This window comes from Babylonia areolata, chromosome 1 (assembly GCF_041734735.1).
Source record: "Babylonia areolata isolate BAREFJ2019XMU chromosome 1, ASM4173473v1, whole genome shotgun sequence".
NCBI lineage: Eukaryota > Metazoa > Mollusca > Gastropoda > Neogastropoda > Buccinidae > Babylonia > Babylonia areolata.
Genome location: NC_134876.1, coordinates 77,530,511 through 77,547,809, shown reverse-complemented (window position 1 = coordinate 77,547,809; position 17,299 = coordinate 77,530,511).

Below are 17,299 nucleotides of genomic sequence, written 5' to 3'. Positions count from 1 at the left end.
TTAGGCTGTGGAATTGTGTTACTGACTTTGCATTTGTAGATAAAGAATTTGGCATGGACTATAATCATGTCAAGAGTTCTATCAGACCTGAATTTGCTATCGTGTCCAAATGTAATGGTTCTCTCATTGAATTCTAAGAATTTTGCACTTACAGAATTACCATTGATATGTCTTTCAAGCGTATTCCAGAACACATGTGTAAATTCGCATTCCCAGAATATATGGTATATATTTTCGCGATCTTTTCTACAAAGATTACAACTATCTTCACCAACTATGACCATATGTTTCAACACAGTATTCGTTGCTAATATTCTATGTATAATTCTAATTTGAAACCACCGAAGTTTGATTTCACTGATTTGACGTATTTTCCTAAATGTAGTATCCCATTTGATTTGTGTGTCAAGTTTATTTTCCCATTTACTGCAACAATTTGGGTTTATCCAATCATGCGTTAAAATATCATAGTATACACGTGCACCCTCAGAAAATGAAAATTTTGTTTCAAGAGTTTTATGGCTGTTTAAAGATTGATTAGTTTGAGCAACAATTCTACATTTCCTCATGTAAAATATCATAGTATACACGTGCACCCTCAGAAAATGAAAATTTTGTTTCAAGAGTTTTATGGCTGTTTAAAGATTGATTAGTTTGAGCAACAATTCTACATTTCCTCATGTAACACTTCACTGCTTGTATTTATCCAGTATATGTAACATAGTCAGTCTGTAACTGGTATTCTTCAAATGACAGAAACATACCATCATCATTAAGCAAGTCTGAAATAAAACATACTCCTTGATCAATCCATTTCTTACAGAACACAGTTTTCTTTCCAATGTTTATATTATCATTACAGAATAGAGGTTCTGCATCCATTTCTTCCTATTTTTCTATGTGAATTTCCTTTCCGAATTCCCTATATGCTTGCAAGACATTCCGAAATTTGTTTTGATAGGTGTGTTTATTAGCAGGAAAGTTTGAGCCAAGTTTTTCAAGCAGAGTCAAGCTAGGATTTATAGTAACATTGAGTTTTTTCCATTTATGGTTGCTTGTCTTTAGTCTTCGTACCGAAATCAACTTGAGTGCATTAATGTAGTTTTTAATGTCTGGCACACCAAGCCCTCCATGAATAATTCATTTAACAACAGTTTTTCTACTGATTCTATCTTGTTTCTTATTCCATACAAACTGAAACACTGTTTTCGGAATCATGTCTATCATGGTGTCAGGAGGGTTTGGCAACAATATCCACAAGTGGACGATTTTGGACAAAATCAAAGATTTAAGCTGTCGTTTTAATCATATTTTATACAAAGTGTTGATTTCTGCAAATTTACATTTCAGATTAATTTTAAGTAAATCCTTTGCTTTATCGTCTTTAGGAATGCATATGATAATGCTTTCTCTAAGAGAGAGTTGACCGCTTGGAAAACTATCATTTAGTGCTCTTACTACGAATACACTAATTTGTTGCAAAAAACAACAACCCCAAAACACAAAAAACAAAAAAAACTTAAAAAATTCTACCGTGAATCCGTCCGAACCAGGGCTCTTATTATTTTTCACGCTTTTTAATGCATAAGTTGCTTCATCTAGTGTTATTTCTCCCTCTAACGAAGACTTTTCTAATTCTGTTCTGTTAATTTTGGAATATTGTCGACTAACTCTGATATTTCACAGCCCCTACTTGTTTCTTTAAATATAGATTTTCATAAAAGCGTTTAACTTCTTTGATAATTTCTTTACTGTCTACTACTTTTTCCCCGCTACTTAAAGTTAATTTCCTCATTTGTTTACTGACATAATTACGATTCTCAAGATTACAAAAATACTTTATTTTTTCTCTCCCATACTGGAAAGGGATAAGCTGTTGAGAATTATTCAGGACGGGAAAAGGTGGGTAATGGTAAGATCAAGTTCAAATGAATATTTTTTCTGGCTGCAACAATGATTTAAAGGAACGGTGTGTTTCAAAACGATTACAACTACATAGTTTGAGAGAGAGAGAGAGAGAGAGAGAGAGAGAGAGAGAGAGAGAGAGAGAGAGAGAGAGAGAGAGAGATTCAAAAACTTTATTACTCAAGGATAAAAATTTTAAGCATCGCCCAGTCTTCCAATCTGTCCTTGTGACAACAATAACAATAAGAACATTAACGATAACGACACAACAATTTTAATTTTGTTAACACTGCTACATCTACCGCTACTACTACGAATAATAATCACCATCATCATCACTAACATTGTAAAAAGTAATAAAACGAACGCATTCACACATTCATATCCATACACATGCACATACTCTCCACCCAACACACACACACACACACACACACACACACACACACACACACATATATATATATATATATATATATATATATATATATACTTATGCACATACAGAGACATGACCGAAGTGAGAAACATATAGCGGACATAAAGAGAACAGAGAAACACAACGTTAACATTGTACATATACAAAAGTGATTAATTTGCTGATGCAGATGTTACAGGTAATAACACCAATTAACAGGCGAACAAGTAAAAAAAAAATTAAAGCACAAAGGTAGAAATAAAATAAGTTCACTGCATGTAAAGGTATAGATACAAACTTCACAAAAAAACATTATTTTCTGTCTTTTTTAGATGGTAAAAAAAAATTGCTTTGTGGGCTTATTGTTTGTGGAGCAGAAGTTTTCGCAGCTTGATTTGAAAGAACGTAATGAATCGCACGTCTTAATGAACGAAGGAAGAAAGTTCCAAACAGATGGTCCAAAAAAATGCAAAGCTAGATTTGTACAAATCGATGCGCACACGAGGCAGAATATAATTATCTGAATCGTAACGCTATGATGCCCGTTGGACAAGGTCACTGACATGTTTTTTTGTGTACTTTGAACATGAGGACCATTTTATTGTAGTCGAATTGCTTGTATAGTGGTAATATTTCCAACTTTGTTAATTTTTCATCTGTTGATAGGGAGTGGTCTCGTAAAATAAGTTTAGCTGCTCGTCCCAGACTGAAGAGGATGAAAAAGGTTATTTTGCTCCATATGTTTCATAAGGTGCTTGTGGACGTGCTTTTCCAGAGGCTTGGACACTACTGATAGTAAGGATATCGGTCTTGAGAGAGAGAGAGAGAGAGAGAGAGAGAGAGAGAGAGAGAGAGAGAAAGCAAGTGTGCGCGCGCGCGTGTGTGTGTGTGTGTTTGCGTGTATGTGTATGTGTGCATGTATGCATGCGTTCGTGCGTGTGCGTCTGTGTTGCAGTTCACGTTCAAGTCAGTAAGTTAGTTCGTGGGTGATCCCGTGGAGGGATTAATTAAAAACCCCAAAATCTTTTACCACTGTCTTTGAGTTGAAGCGGGAGAACACCCCCCCCCCACCCCCCTCTACTTAACACGACATCAAAAGCGATGACGTTCTCCACGTCTGACAACGAGAGCCACCTATCTCAACAGCGGCGTTAATGTCCCGCGTTTGTTTTGTGCGGCGGAGCAGAAGTTTTGCCACACTTTTGACTGAAGTTACATTTGGAGAGCGCTGGCGGGAGGAAGTTGAAACCTTCCCTCAACACGCCTCGGTGTTGTTGGCTTTTTGTTTGTTGTGTCTTTTCAACGACTCAACGCCACGAAGAGGGGAGGGGGAGCTGGGGGGGGGGGGGGAGGGCTAGGGGGGGGGGGGGGGGGGGGGGGGCTGCCTATGTTGTGGAAGGGGGTTGAGGGGGGGTACCTTCCCGGGCCTCTCGTCTCTATCTCCTGGCTTGTTCAGGTTACCTTCTCGCTTCTGTCTTCTTTGGTTTGGTCAGGTTACCTTGTCACTTCAGGTTTTTTGGGGGGTTTTTTGTCTGTTTTTTTTTTTAAGGGGGGAGGCGGGGGGGGGGGGGGTAGGGGGGGATTCTTTCCTTTCTTTCTTGCAGGTCCTTCTTCTTCTTCTGATTCTTCCCCCCCCTCCCCCCATCTCTTTTTCTTCATGTGTGTGGGTGGGTGGTTGGGGGAGGGGGGTGGGGGTGGGGGGTGAACGTGGTTTGTGCTTGCGGGTACCTGCTTGTTCGTGCTTAGAGAGTTACGAGGGGTGGGGTGGTGGTAAGAGATGTGTGTGTGTGTGTGTGTGTGTGTATGTTTCTAGACTTGTGCTCACCGTCGATTGTTAGTCCCCCTTGCTCGGAGGGCTTCATTGCTGAATGGACACACCTTTTGTTGCCGTGGGTTCTTTTACGTGCACTAAGTGCATGCTGTACATGGACTGAACCTCGGTTTATCGTTTCATCAGAATGACAGCGACTAGACGACAACTCAATGTCTAATGGCGTATGTAGTGTTCAATTCGGGATCCTCAGAGTCTTTAGTTTCCTTGGCGTGAGAGTTACCACTATAAAGGTGGCAGAACGGTTAAGACGCTTATCTGCCAATACAGTGTTCGTGAGGGTCTGGGTTCGATTCCCGCTCTCGCCCTTTCTCCCAAGTTTGACTGGAAAAATCAAACTGAGCATCTAGTCATTCGGATGAAACGACAAACCGAGGTCCCGTGTGCAGCACGCACTTGCCGCACTGAAAAAGAACCCACAACAACAAACGGGTTGTACTCTGGCAAAATTCTGTACAAGAAATCCACACTGACAAATACCCAAACATTATGTGCATGCACTCGGGGCCTGACCAAGAGTGCTTGGTTATGCTGCTGGTCAGGCATCTGCCTAGCAGATGAAGTGTGGCGTATCATGGATTTTTCCGAACGTAGTGACGCCTCCATGAAAAACTGAAACTGAAACTTGCCCACCAATCTAAGGAGGTGTTCAGTACTGGTACTCGGATCATTTGAGGAACAAAATCCACCACAAAGCTTGGAGCTGTTTCGTATTAGTTCACGGAAGTTTCTCGGTTTGGTACCAATGTAGCAAAAAATCTCTGACCTGATGTTAGAACTAGAAGTGCTACCATTTCTGTGGCGGAGACACCCGGGTGCTGCATTATCAGAGGTCCAGGAGTTAGAAAGACCTTCGCTCCAGACCTTGGAGATAAAAAGAAAAAGGCATCCATCTCACTGTGGTACTCGTACTGAAGTCAAAATCCTATCACTTGTTTCACGGGGATATACATTTTTTTTTTTTTACTCTCTTGACTGGTTCAACAGCAATCGGGGGCAGTGAATTCATAGCTACTGTATCTAGGGCTCAGCAGAGGAAGGCGGGGCCTAATCCTCTCCTTCCGCCGTCTAAACCTTCACCCTCATCCGAATTCAGGTACCCATTCACACATGGGTGGAGTGAAAAAGTAGAGTGATGGCCTAGAGGTAACGCGTCCGCCTAGGAAGCGAGAGAATCTGAGCGCGCTGGTTCGAATCACGGCTCAGCCGCTGATATTGTCTCCCCCTCCACTAGACTTTGAGTGGTGGTTTGGACGCTAGTCATTCAGATGAGACGATAAACCGAGGTCCCGTGTGCAGCATGCACTTAGCGCACGTAAAAGAACTCACGGCAACAAAAGGGTTGTTCTTGGCAAAATTCTATAGAAAAATCCACTTCGATAGGAAAAACAATTAAAACTGCACGCAGGAAAAAAAATGTTTTTAATGGTGGTGCTGTAGTGCAGCGACGCGCTCTCCCTGTGGAGAACAGCCCGAATTTCACACAGAGAAATCTGTGATAAAAAGAGACACAAATACAAATACAAAATACAAAAAAGAAAAAGTCAAAATAAAGTACCTCTCCCAAGGACACCACACCATGCCAAAGCGTGGCCTCCTCAAAGACAGGGAACAGAAAATCTACTTTACTGTATAGAATAAGGCTACAAATGAAAACCCTTATGACAATCGAGGTGAAAAATTGTGAGGATTAAACGAGCTCAACCAAAGCCGGTGGCGCTGGACAGGACACGCCCTTAGAATGCCATCACCAGGTGCACTTTGAAGAGTTAGTCCTTTACTGAACGCTGCGATACGTAGACTAGAAATGAGTATGTGGAGGAGGGGGTAGAGGAGGTGCAAGGTAATGTGTGTGTGTGTGTGTGTGTGTTGGAGCTCATGTACGTTTATATGTATTTGACTGTGCTTTCATATATGTGAAACTGCATGTCTGGTGCATTTCTGTTATGCATGTGTGGGTGTATGTGTGAATGTGTGTCTTCATTTTTTACATTTATTTGCTTATTTATCACCATTGTTGTCTTATTTATTTATTTATTTATGTTTTATTATTATCATTTTATTAGTATTACTAATATTATTACTACTACCTTTTTCTATATTATAATTATTATTTATTTATTTATTTATTTATTTATGCAAGCTTATCTATTATTTATTCCCCCGTTTTTTTTGTTTTGTTTTTTTTTGTTTGTTTTTTTGTTGTTTTTTTTTGTTTTGTTTTTTTTGTTGTTGTTTTTTGTATGTGTGGTTGTGTGTGGTTTTTTTTTTTTTTTTTTTTTTTTTTTTTTCCCAAGGCCTGACTAAGCGCGTTGGGTTACGCTGCTGGTCAGGCATCTGCTTGGCAGATGTGGTGTAGCGTATATGGTTTTGTCCGAACGCAGTGACGCCTCCTTGAGCTACTGAAACTGAAACTGAACGCCAGATGGAGGGGAGCGGAGCGGGGCGGGGCGGGGGTGGGCGAGGAAGACGAAGGGAGCGAAGAAGCTTGAAAAAAGAACTGAAGGAGAATGGCTGTAGCTTTCCTGTGGGAAGAATAAACAATGAGGCCAGGAGCCAGTTGCATTGCTCGGACGGAAGAGCCTAGTATGGTCGTAACCCGCTGCTAACTGTGTGTAGTATGGAACTGACCAATGGCGTAGTTCGGTCAACGTAGGCATTCAGTCACGTGCAACTGTCAAAAAGTTAGAACCAAGCAATGAAACTGGCACCAGGAGAACAAATGATTAACAAATAGCAAAGAGTGGTAACTCACTCCATTCACAAGGTACCCAACTTCAAGAGTCAATGCTGCTTAGGCTACCGATTCAGCTGGCACACAGAGGTAAATAACAGGTACTTCGGAACAAAGCCAAATATTTTCCTGTGGAAAGCTAGCCGGCAGAGCCATCTCATGATAGGCAGCAGTGGAAATCTCTGGTGGCGACCTGATGGGCCAGAGGACGTGAAGAGGATTAACTCTCTCCATACGAACGGCGAAAGAGACGACGTTAACAGCGTTTCACCCCAGTTACCATCATCAAAATATTGCAAGCGGAAGGCTCTTATAATGAAGAGGTGAATGTAGACAAAGAATACAACAATTCTGACGACGGAAGCTAAAGGTTGGGTCATTCAGACACCCACTGGACATCCGAAGGGTCTGTGTAGAGGAGAAGAGAGGACTGGCCGTACTGAGTGAGTTAAACTGAAACGTAAGAAAGAAGAGAGAAAAAAAAATCCTGCTGTTTCGGCGCATACAAGAGTTTCCCCATCATTTCAGGATGCACGCTGCTGACTTCACGTTCATTTGTGATGTGATTGCCCCGTGGCCACGTGGCACGAAGAGGGTTAATGAAGCATCCTCGTTCACCACCCAGTAAGCCTGATGAAATCGTCTGGAGTCCTATCTCCTTGTCCACACAACACGGCAGTAGCAGCAACAACAACAACAAAAAAAAGGATAAAAAAAAGATAATAGAATAAAGAAATAAATACAGAGATAAACAAATGAGCAAATGAACAAAATTTTGTGTATCAGAATAGATTTTTTTTATTAAAAAAACAACAAACAAACAAACAAAAAACTACGTTTCAACAAAGACAGAGAGAAACATGAAACGAACAACGAACAAATAAACAAACAATGATAATAATAATAATTCATAACTTTTCTTTGGCGCGATATCCAGTACAAATGCTGCTCAAAGCGTCTTATATAATCGAGCTAGATATAAACATAACATAAAAATATAACAACAGCTCAATCCAATGCGTTCACAGAACGAATCAAAAAGCACAAACCACCAAACAATAAAAGAAATATCAAGTAAATAATCCTTAGATTAAAATGAAATAATACATTCCATAAAACACACATTTCATAAGCACACACACACACACACACACACACACACACACACATGATGCACGCGCGCGCGTGCGCCCAGACACATTGAATATATCAACTGCACTAAAACAAGATCACATAAAATTTAAAATATCTCTAGCATAAAACTCCATGTGGCGAACAGACTTTGGACTATCCATTGTGCTGTGAACATAGTATATTTTATTTTTACTGAAATAAATAGATGAATACATGGAAACATAGCACAACACACCACAGCTTAACTCAACGTAGCATAATAATAATAATAATAATAGAAAATAGTAATAATAATGATAATAACAACAATAACAATAACAACAACAAAACAACAACAACAATAATAATAATAATAACAACAACAACAACAACAATAGTAACGACAATAATAATAATAATAATAATAATAATAATAATAATAATAATAATAATAACAATTAATCAGTTTAATTAAAAAGAACTCAACGGGAAACATACATACGGAAATATGAAAGGGAAAGAAGTAAAGCAGAATAGAAAAAAAAAAGAGAGAATAGTTCACGAATAACAAAACGAAAGAAAAATAACCGGAACGTTCGATCGAAAGCAAGCAGAGCAACAAAATACGAAACAGAAGGCGGAGAAAAGGACATACAGAACGGGGGAAAACAAAAACAAAAACAAAAAAAACCCGCAGAAATTAAAGAGAAGACAAGGGAAAGATAGAGACAGACCTCACAGCAAACCGAAGATGATGCAAAAGTAAGCAGACCATAGGATGCAGGGAGGATAAGGAATGGGTGGAAGGAGGGAAGGGGGGGGGGGAGGAGGAGCGGTGTGGTAGTGGGGAGGGGTGGTGGTGGAGGGGATTGGAGAGGACTGGAAGGGATGGGGGTAGGGTTGGGGCGGTGGGGTGGGGGTGGGGGCGGAGTGGGGGGTGGGGGTGGGGGGGTGGGAACGGTTAGGGTTTCCAAACCTCGTCAGGAGATACACAGTACGACCTCACGGGGCTGGGTGGCTCTCAGGCTTCATTCCGCCCTTCCGTGCTTCACTTTCTGCTACTACACCGCTGCTGCTGCTGCTGCTGCTGCTTCCGCCACAGTCCGGCACCTGTTTCTGTTCTGTCATGTTCTGTGTGTGTGTGTGTGTGTGTGTGTGTGTGTGTGTGTGTGTGTCTGTGTGTGTGTGTCCGTCAGCCCGCCCGTCCGTCCGTCCGTCCGTCCGCCTGTCTGTCTCTCCACCTTCCCACAACCCCTGTCTGTTTCTTTTCTCCGACCTACAAGGAACTCATGGCAATACACAGCTTTCTCTCTCAAACCCTCCTCGTTCTTTTTCTTCTTTTTCTTGGGGTGTGCGTGTGTGTGTGTGTGTGGGGGAGGGGGGGGGGGGGGGTTCATTGTTGCTGCGCCATCATCCACGCCAGGTGACCACACACACCAGATGACCACACGCACCAGGTGACCACACGCACCAGATGACCACACACACCAGGTGACCACACGCACCAGGTGACCACACGCACCAGGTGACCACACGCACCAGGTGACCACACACACCAGATGACCACACGCACCAGGTGACCACACACACCAGGTGACCACACGCACCAGGTGACCCCAAAGGTGCATAGTTATTTTCGGCGCGGGCTTGGTGTTCAGTCGTGCCTGTTCTAATTCAACACATACGACGGAAACCACTTACGAAATTTACTGCAGGCGACAGTACCGAGCGACCCTCCCTCATGGAGTCTTCTTCTTCCTCGTCTTCTCCGTCTTCTTCTTCCTCGTCTTCTCCGTCTTCTTCTTCCTCGTCTTCTTCTTCGTCTTCTTCTTCCTCGTCTTCTCCGTCTTCTTCTTCCTCGTCTTCTCCGTCTTCTTCTTCCTCGTCTTCTCCGTCTTCTTCTTCCTCGTCTTCTTCTTCCTCGTCTTCTTCGTCTTCTTCTTCCTCGTCTTCTTCTTCTTCTTCTTCCTCGTCTTCTTCGTCTTCTTCTTCGTCTTCTCTTCGCTCGTGGGCTCCCATTCCCACATTCACTCGTATGCACAAGCGGGCGTTGATGTGCATGACTGTTTTTACCCCCACCATGTAGGCAGTCACACTCCGTTTTCAATGAGTGAGTGGGGGGTGTGGGGGTGGGGGTGGGTGAGGTTGGAATGCCGAGTACGTTCTTGTTTCCACAACCCACCGAACGCTGACATGAATTACGGAATTTTGAACGTGCGTATTCGATCTTCAGTATGTGTATACACACGAAAGGGGGTTCAGGCACTAGCAGGTCTACACACATCTGTTGACCCAGTAGATCGGGGAAAAGAAAAATCTCCACTCTTTTTACCCACCAGGCGCCGCGACCGGGCTATAAACCCCGGGACCCTCAGATTGAAAGCCCAACGCTTTATTAACCACTCGGCTATTGTGCCCGTCTCCCCGCATGGAGTGAAGACCGCTATCATGTCCGTCCATCGACAGTCCCAGTGAATTTGCTGACACCGAAGTTTCTGGCAGGAGGAAGTCACCACCAACATGGAAGTAGAGGGAAAATGAAAATTTTTGAGTCACAGGTCCCCCCTTTTCTCTCTCTCTCTCTCTCTCTCTCTCTCTCTCTCGGAGAACTCACAGTTGGAAGACAACAGCGTTTGTCCGTGGCAGAATTCTTGCAGAACAGTGTCTGTTGTTTCTCCTGCTTCTCTCCTGCAGTTTATTCATCCATCTCTTTCTCTCTGTCTCTGTCTGTCTCTCTCTCACACGCACAATCATTTATGTGAAGTTCATATGATCCGTGCTTGTATTTGTTTTTTTCCGTCGTGTTGGTTTTTGTCGTTGTTGTTGTTGTCATGCGCTGACAAAATAACATTTTGCGTTTGCGTGCGCGCGCGCGCGCGCGCGCGCGTGTGTGTGTGTGTGTGTGTGTGTGTATTTGATTCATGTAGATACTTTCATGGTGCCTATACTCGGTCAGAGACCGAGCTCTTAGAAGTGTAAGTGTTTTACAAACACGGAGTTATCTGCATAAAAGGCTACCAACCTTGGAACACCTGACTGAGAACTGCTTTTAGGCGCTCGTCATTCGTTTCCTGTGTCATTAAGTGAGGCTTCGGTCACACACACACACACACACACACACACACACACACACACACACACACACACACACACACGCACACACACACACACACACACACACACACACACACACACACACACACTCACTAAGATATATGTCTATGGCTTTTATACGAATTTTTGGCAAGGACAACTCTCTTTTTACCATGTGATCTTACATGTGCGTAAAATGTATGTTACACACGGGACCTCGGTTTATATTCTTATCTAATTAACTAGCGTCCAGACCACCACTCCATGTCTAGCAGAGGAGGAGAAAACTCGGGCAAAGTTGGGGCAAATTCAGTACGCTCAAATTCTCTCGCTTCCCAGGCGGACGCGTTCCCTCTTTGCCGCCACTGTGTGTGTTATTTTTCCTTCAGCTGAATACTTTTGTCTTGCATGCAAGTATCTCGATCAGCATATTGCGAAATGCAATGTCAGCTTGATATGTATGCATGTGTGATGTGAAGACGAAAAGGTTGGTTTTTTTGTTTTTGTTTTTGTTTTTTAATGAGCTATTCATACATTGTTTCTGTTGATGTTGTCGTTGTTGTTGTTGTCTTCTGTCATTATCGATAGTATGCACGGTTTTCCCAAGGTTGACATCTAACCAATTTATGTGTGTTTTTTATGCATACACGTTGAACGAGTGTGATTTTCGTGTATTGTGTATGTGTTTTACACCACAAGTGAATTTATATTGCTGAGATGATAAAGTCATCAGTATTCTGGTTTATTACAATGTTTTACATGTGTTCAACAAAAAATAAAGCTCACACTGCCACACCGTCTTCTTTCATCACCCCCCCCCCCTCCCCCGAATCCCTCCCCCACCTCCCTACACCTGTCATCGTCATGAGAGGGATTACCTCCCACCTCCAACCCAGAAACTCCGTTGTGAATCCGAGACACGAGTTGTGTCCGTCCAGGCCTTGTGTTTTCTCTGTGTGCATAATGTTGACAATACGGGTGTCAGCTAACCCCCCCCCCCCCCCCCCACCACCACCACCACCACCACCCCTTTCCCCCGCCCCCCGACCTCCCACCCCCACCCCACGCCCCCTACACACACAACTCGCTTTGTTTGGCTTGCACACGACCTGAAAGGACGGCAACACGTCGCTGTTTGTGTCTGCATCGTGTGTATATCCGTCCTGTGACGAGAGTATGTTTGTGTAGAAGCTAGCGTTACCCTTTTGCATACAGGGTCGTGTTGTTCTGCACAACACGCCTTTCCGACAACGGTGACTTGTGACATTCCCTTATCAGTTACCGGAGCAATGGAGAGTGACAGCGGAGATGGCTTTGTTGTTCGAGATGGGTTGAAGAAGCATGAGCGGATGGGGCTAGGGCCTAACTGTACCCACTTCATCTTCTTCAAATCGTAGGACGAGTAATGTGAATGCAAGAAACCAGTCTAGTTTGTCTCAACTGGGCATCCCCATCTCATGCGTGTCATCAATTAAAGCAAGTTTCTCAGGATAAAACAAATAAATTCATTCGGTATGTAAGTAGCGCTGCTGCTTTGTAACCACGGGATGGTCCGAAATGGCATTACAAAAGAGAGTGTAGCGTTTGTTCCACATATACTGAGAACAGCTATTATAAAACTGGCACTGCCTCACAGTTCAGACCACGCACCGCCTCTAGTAAACCCTCGTGACTTTCGTCTCTCTCTCGTGTCGACTACATTAAGTCTCTTCTAGCTGGCATTCCTGACAGTCTGTTTCAAAACTTCCAGAGAACCCAGAACTGTACTGCAAGACTAATATCTAAAATACCCATACAAACCCATGTAGATATAATAACGTCTTGAGAAACTACACTGGCTCCCCCATCTCTTTGTTGCCGTAGGTTCTTTTACGTTCGCGAAGTACATGCTGCACACGGGACCTCGGTTTATCGTCCCATCCGATGACTTAGACAGGTGAAGATAGATTACAAATTGTCCACCACGTGTTTTTCATGACTGAAACCATATCGTACCCACATACATATTTTCGATCTCTGCTTCTTCTACATCTTTACCGTCACGCCCGACTGCTGGTTCCAGACAGCTGACAATGCGTGGAAGAAACAGTAAAGCCCAAGGTCAGTGCTCTTCTTTCTGTCTCGTCCCAGCAGTGTGACGGGCGCAATAGCCGAGTGGTTAAATCGTTGGACTGTCAATCTGAGGGTCCCGGGTTCGAATCACGGTGACGGCGCCTGGTGGGTAAAGGGTGGAGATTTTTACGATCTCCCAGGTCAACATAGGTGCAGACCTGCTATTGCCTGAACCCCCTTCGTGTGTCTATGCAAGCAGAAGATCAAATACGCACGTTAAAGATCCTGTAATCCATGTCAGCGTTCGGTGGGTTATGGAAACAAGAACATACCCAGCATGCACACCCCCGAAAACGGAGTATAGCTGCCTACATGGCGGGGTAAAAACAGTCATACACGTAAAAACCCACTCGTGTGCATACGAGTGAACGTGGGAGTTGCAACCCACGAACGAAGGAGAAGGAGAGGAGGGGAGGAGGAGGAGTCCCAGCAGTGTGGAACATACCGCTCTTCTCAGTCCGTCATGTGGATTCCCCTGTTCAGTTTTAAAAGTCTCTAGGGACACAGTAACCTCTTCCATTCTGCCTACCATATATTGAATAATGTGCATCTTAGTTTTCTACTGGTTGTGTGCGTGCGTGTGCGTACGCGTTTGTTCGCGTGTTTGTGTGTACACACGTTTGTTTGTGTATGATATGTCGTACTTGGATGCATGTATAGTTATGGACGTATAAGTAAAGGCCAGGACGTGTGAACGTCAGTCTCTGTTCTTTTTCTTCTCCTTCTCCTTCACATTGTTGTTGCTGGTGTTGGTATTGTTACTATCATCAGCACCATCATCATAAGATAAGATAAGATAAGAAGATAAGAAAAACTTTATTATCTCCAACTGGAGAAATTTGGTCAGGTGCATTATCACAACATAGACAAGTGAACAACATGGGAACCATAACTGTAAAAGTCAACAACAGCTTTTAAGAATATAACGAAGACACAAATGTAAAATATATATATATATATATATATATATCACATACACCGTTTCATACATACATCCACACATTGCAGGTAATAACTAGTATTCTCAGTGTAAAAACGGAAAGAATTGAGAAACATTATTTTGAATATAATTATAAGCATAGCCTACAATATTGCACATTGATTATAATAGACTAATAAGATAGGAATAAAGATAAACTGCGGAAAACCACAACCAGATAATCAGCACCCACCCGCACCCACCCACCACCCACTCACCCCACACATGCGGATTACTTGATTAAACAGGAGAAATAAACATATGTTCTCAAATAAAAGCATTTCACATATTCGCTTTTAAAACATTGCGATTAATCATGACATAGTAATTATTAACAGAAATATATAATATGAACGTTAGCATTAGACATATTCCATTGTGTATTCATCCTGCATCATTATCATGGTTATCATTATTATTATAATTATTATCATTATTCACCTTTTACTTACCTGAGTGTACATTGACGGGAAAGCACCAAGCAGCTTTCGGTTGAAATCTTTGCTCAGCGACAGTTAGTGAAAGTGTTTGCTGTTCACTGCAAACGATTTACCAAATCAGTTTCAGTTTCAGTTTCAGTAGCTCAAGGAAGCGTCACTGCGTTCGGACAAATCCATATACGCTACACCACATCTGCCAAGCAGATGTCTGACCAGCAGCGTAATCCAACGCGCTTAGTCAGGCCTTGAGAAGAAAAAAAAGAAAAAGACAAAAGGGTGAATAAATAATATATAAATACATAAAAAAAGAACTACTACTAATAATGATAATATGTATAAGGCGCAAAAACCAAATCAACAACGTGTAGCACAAATGGAAAGGCCTATTTGATAAGTGCTCCAGTCATACAGCCAAAACGTCTGTGTGTGAACACTGTCTTTTATTAATCCAGTGCCTCTGGACGTACTGTCTTATGTCTTATCCGAAGGAGGTAGCAGTGGGCTTGTCCATGAAACGCACGCCTCGGTAGAGTGGGGTTTTAGGTTCGAACCATCAGTGGACAGGTATTTTAGCACACCTAGGTGACATGATAAATTGACGCCCTTTAAGCAGGATTAAGTTTCCTAGCGTAAAAGAACCCATTGGAGAAAAAGGGTCTACCAAGCTTTTGTATCATCAGCCATTTGGTCTATAAAAAAAAAAAAAAAAAAAAAAAAAAATCCACACGATTGCTGAAATGAGGGAAAATATAGTCTAATTGTTTTGCACTCCACCCCACCCCACCCCACCCCACCCCTCACACACACACACACACACACACACACACACACACACACACACACACCAGTTCGCCAGATGACACACAAGAGTGTAAAAAAACCGTATCATGGGAACAACCCTTAGATATCAGATGAACAAACCTTATGTATCAGATGAACAAATGAGATGAACAAACCTTACGTTCAGATGAACAAACCTTACGTATCAGATGAACAAACCTTACGTATCAGATGAACAAACAAAATGCCGTCAGCTCTGCTTTTCAGTTTGCTTAGTCAGAATATATGTGAGTCAACATAGTTTCGCCCTTTCGCAATTGATACCATTGGCTGTTACATGCAAATTGTTCATTTGTGGGACTCTCTTCGCCCTCCCCCCCACCCCCCATCCCCCCGTCTCTCTCTGCCCCATTCTCTCCGAAAGGGCAAGTGTACTTCTTTCTTTTTTTTTTCAATTTGGCGTTGTCTTAAAGCCTTTCGAACCTTCAGAATTCATTCTGGCACCTCCTCCTGCACCAGCACGCACGCACGGGTCAGCGGTGTGTGTTATATTAGTACAAGTAACGTCATTAGCTTTGGTGCACGTGATGCTCGGAGTATTATGACAGTCCTTTGGACGCATCGTGTCAACACATGTTCCATTCCAACACCTCTCCCCCCCCCCCACACACACCCACACCCACACACACACACACACACACACACACACACCTTTCGCTCGTTCGTCACGGCATGAGCGTGGCGTGGTGGCTGCAATCCGCACTCCCGACTGCTGCTGACAAGAGCCTGCCCAACACTTTGGGGGTCTGTCTGCCGGAACGGAAGGACTGAGCAGCACTTGCCCGCGGCCGTTTGGTGCACGTTTCAACAGACTCCACAGCGAGCAAGCAAACAGGCAAAGCAAGGAAACACACACACACAGACACACACACACACACACACAGACACACAATCTCTCTCTCTCTCTCTCTCTCTCTCTCTCTCTCTCTCTCCACACACACACACACACACACACACACACACACACACACACACACACACACACACATATATATATATATATATGTGTGTGTGTGTGTGTGTGTGTGTGTGTGTGTGTGTGAGTGTGTGTGTGTATTATGTATATAACTACGTAAGCATACCTTACGTATCTAATGAACAAACAAAATGCCGTGAGCTCTTCTTCTTCGTGTGCTTGTCATACTGTATGTGAGTCCACATCATTTTGCATACGTTTTTTCTCTCTCTCTCTCTGTGTGTGTGTGTGTGTGTGTGTGTGTGTGTGTGTGTGTGTGTGTGTGTGTGTGTGTGTGTGTGTGTTATAAAGAACAGATCAAAGCAAACAAACCAACAAATCCTACTCATGGATAAGAAATCAATACAAAGATCTATCACGACACTTTCAAAGCTGTTTCGTTGTAATCGTAGGTGTGGTGATCTAAGCCTCCAGGGATTCAGCCAGACGCCCCTAAATCCGATCCTTGACTGTGTCGGGATTTTAGTTCAGCCCTTGCTACGAGATTCTGGATAGTGGTCTGGATTCACGTTTTGAAACAGAAAAAGTAGGAACCCAGTACGGAAATAATTTATGCCAGAACAAGTTGCAGATAAACTAAAGGGAGTCAAAGATTTAATATTGAATATCATGTCTGTTTTAGAGAATGAAGAACTCAAAACAAAAAGCATCAACATCAACAACAACAAAAAAACAAACAATTCCAAATCAACATATTGACTGATCAGCTTAGTATTAACTGAAAGAAGCAAAACACATAGCTTTTTTTTCTTTTGTTTTTCTTTTTTTCTTTTCTTTTTTTTTCTTTTTTTTTTTGGATTAAATTTAGGTTGTCCAGGCTACGTTTTACGTCTATATGATTTTACTTGAATCAGCTTT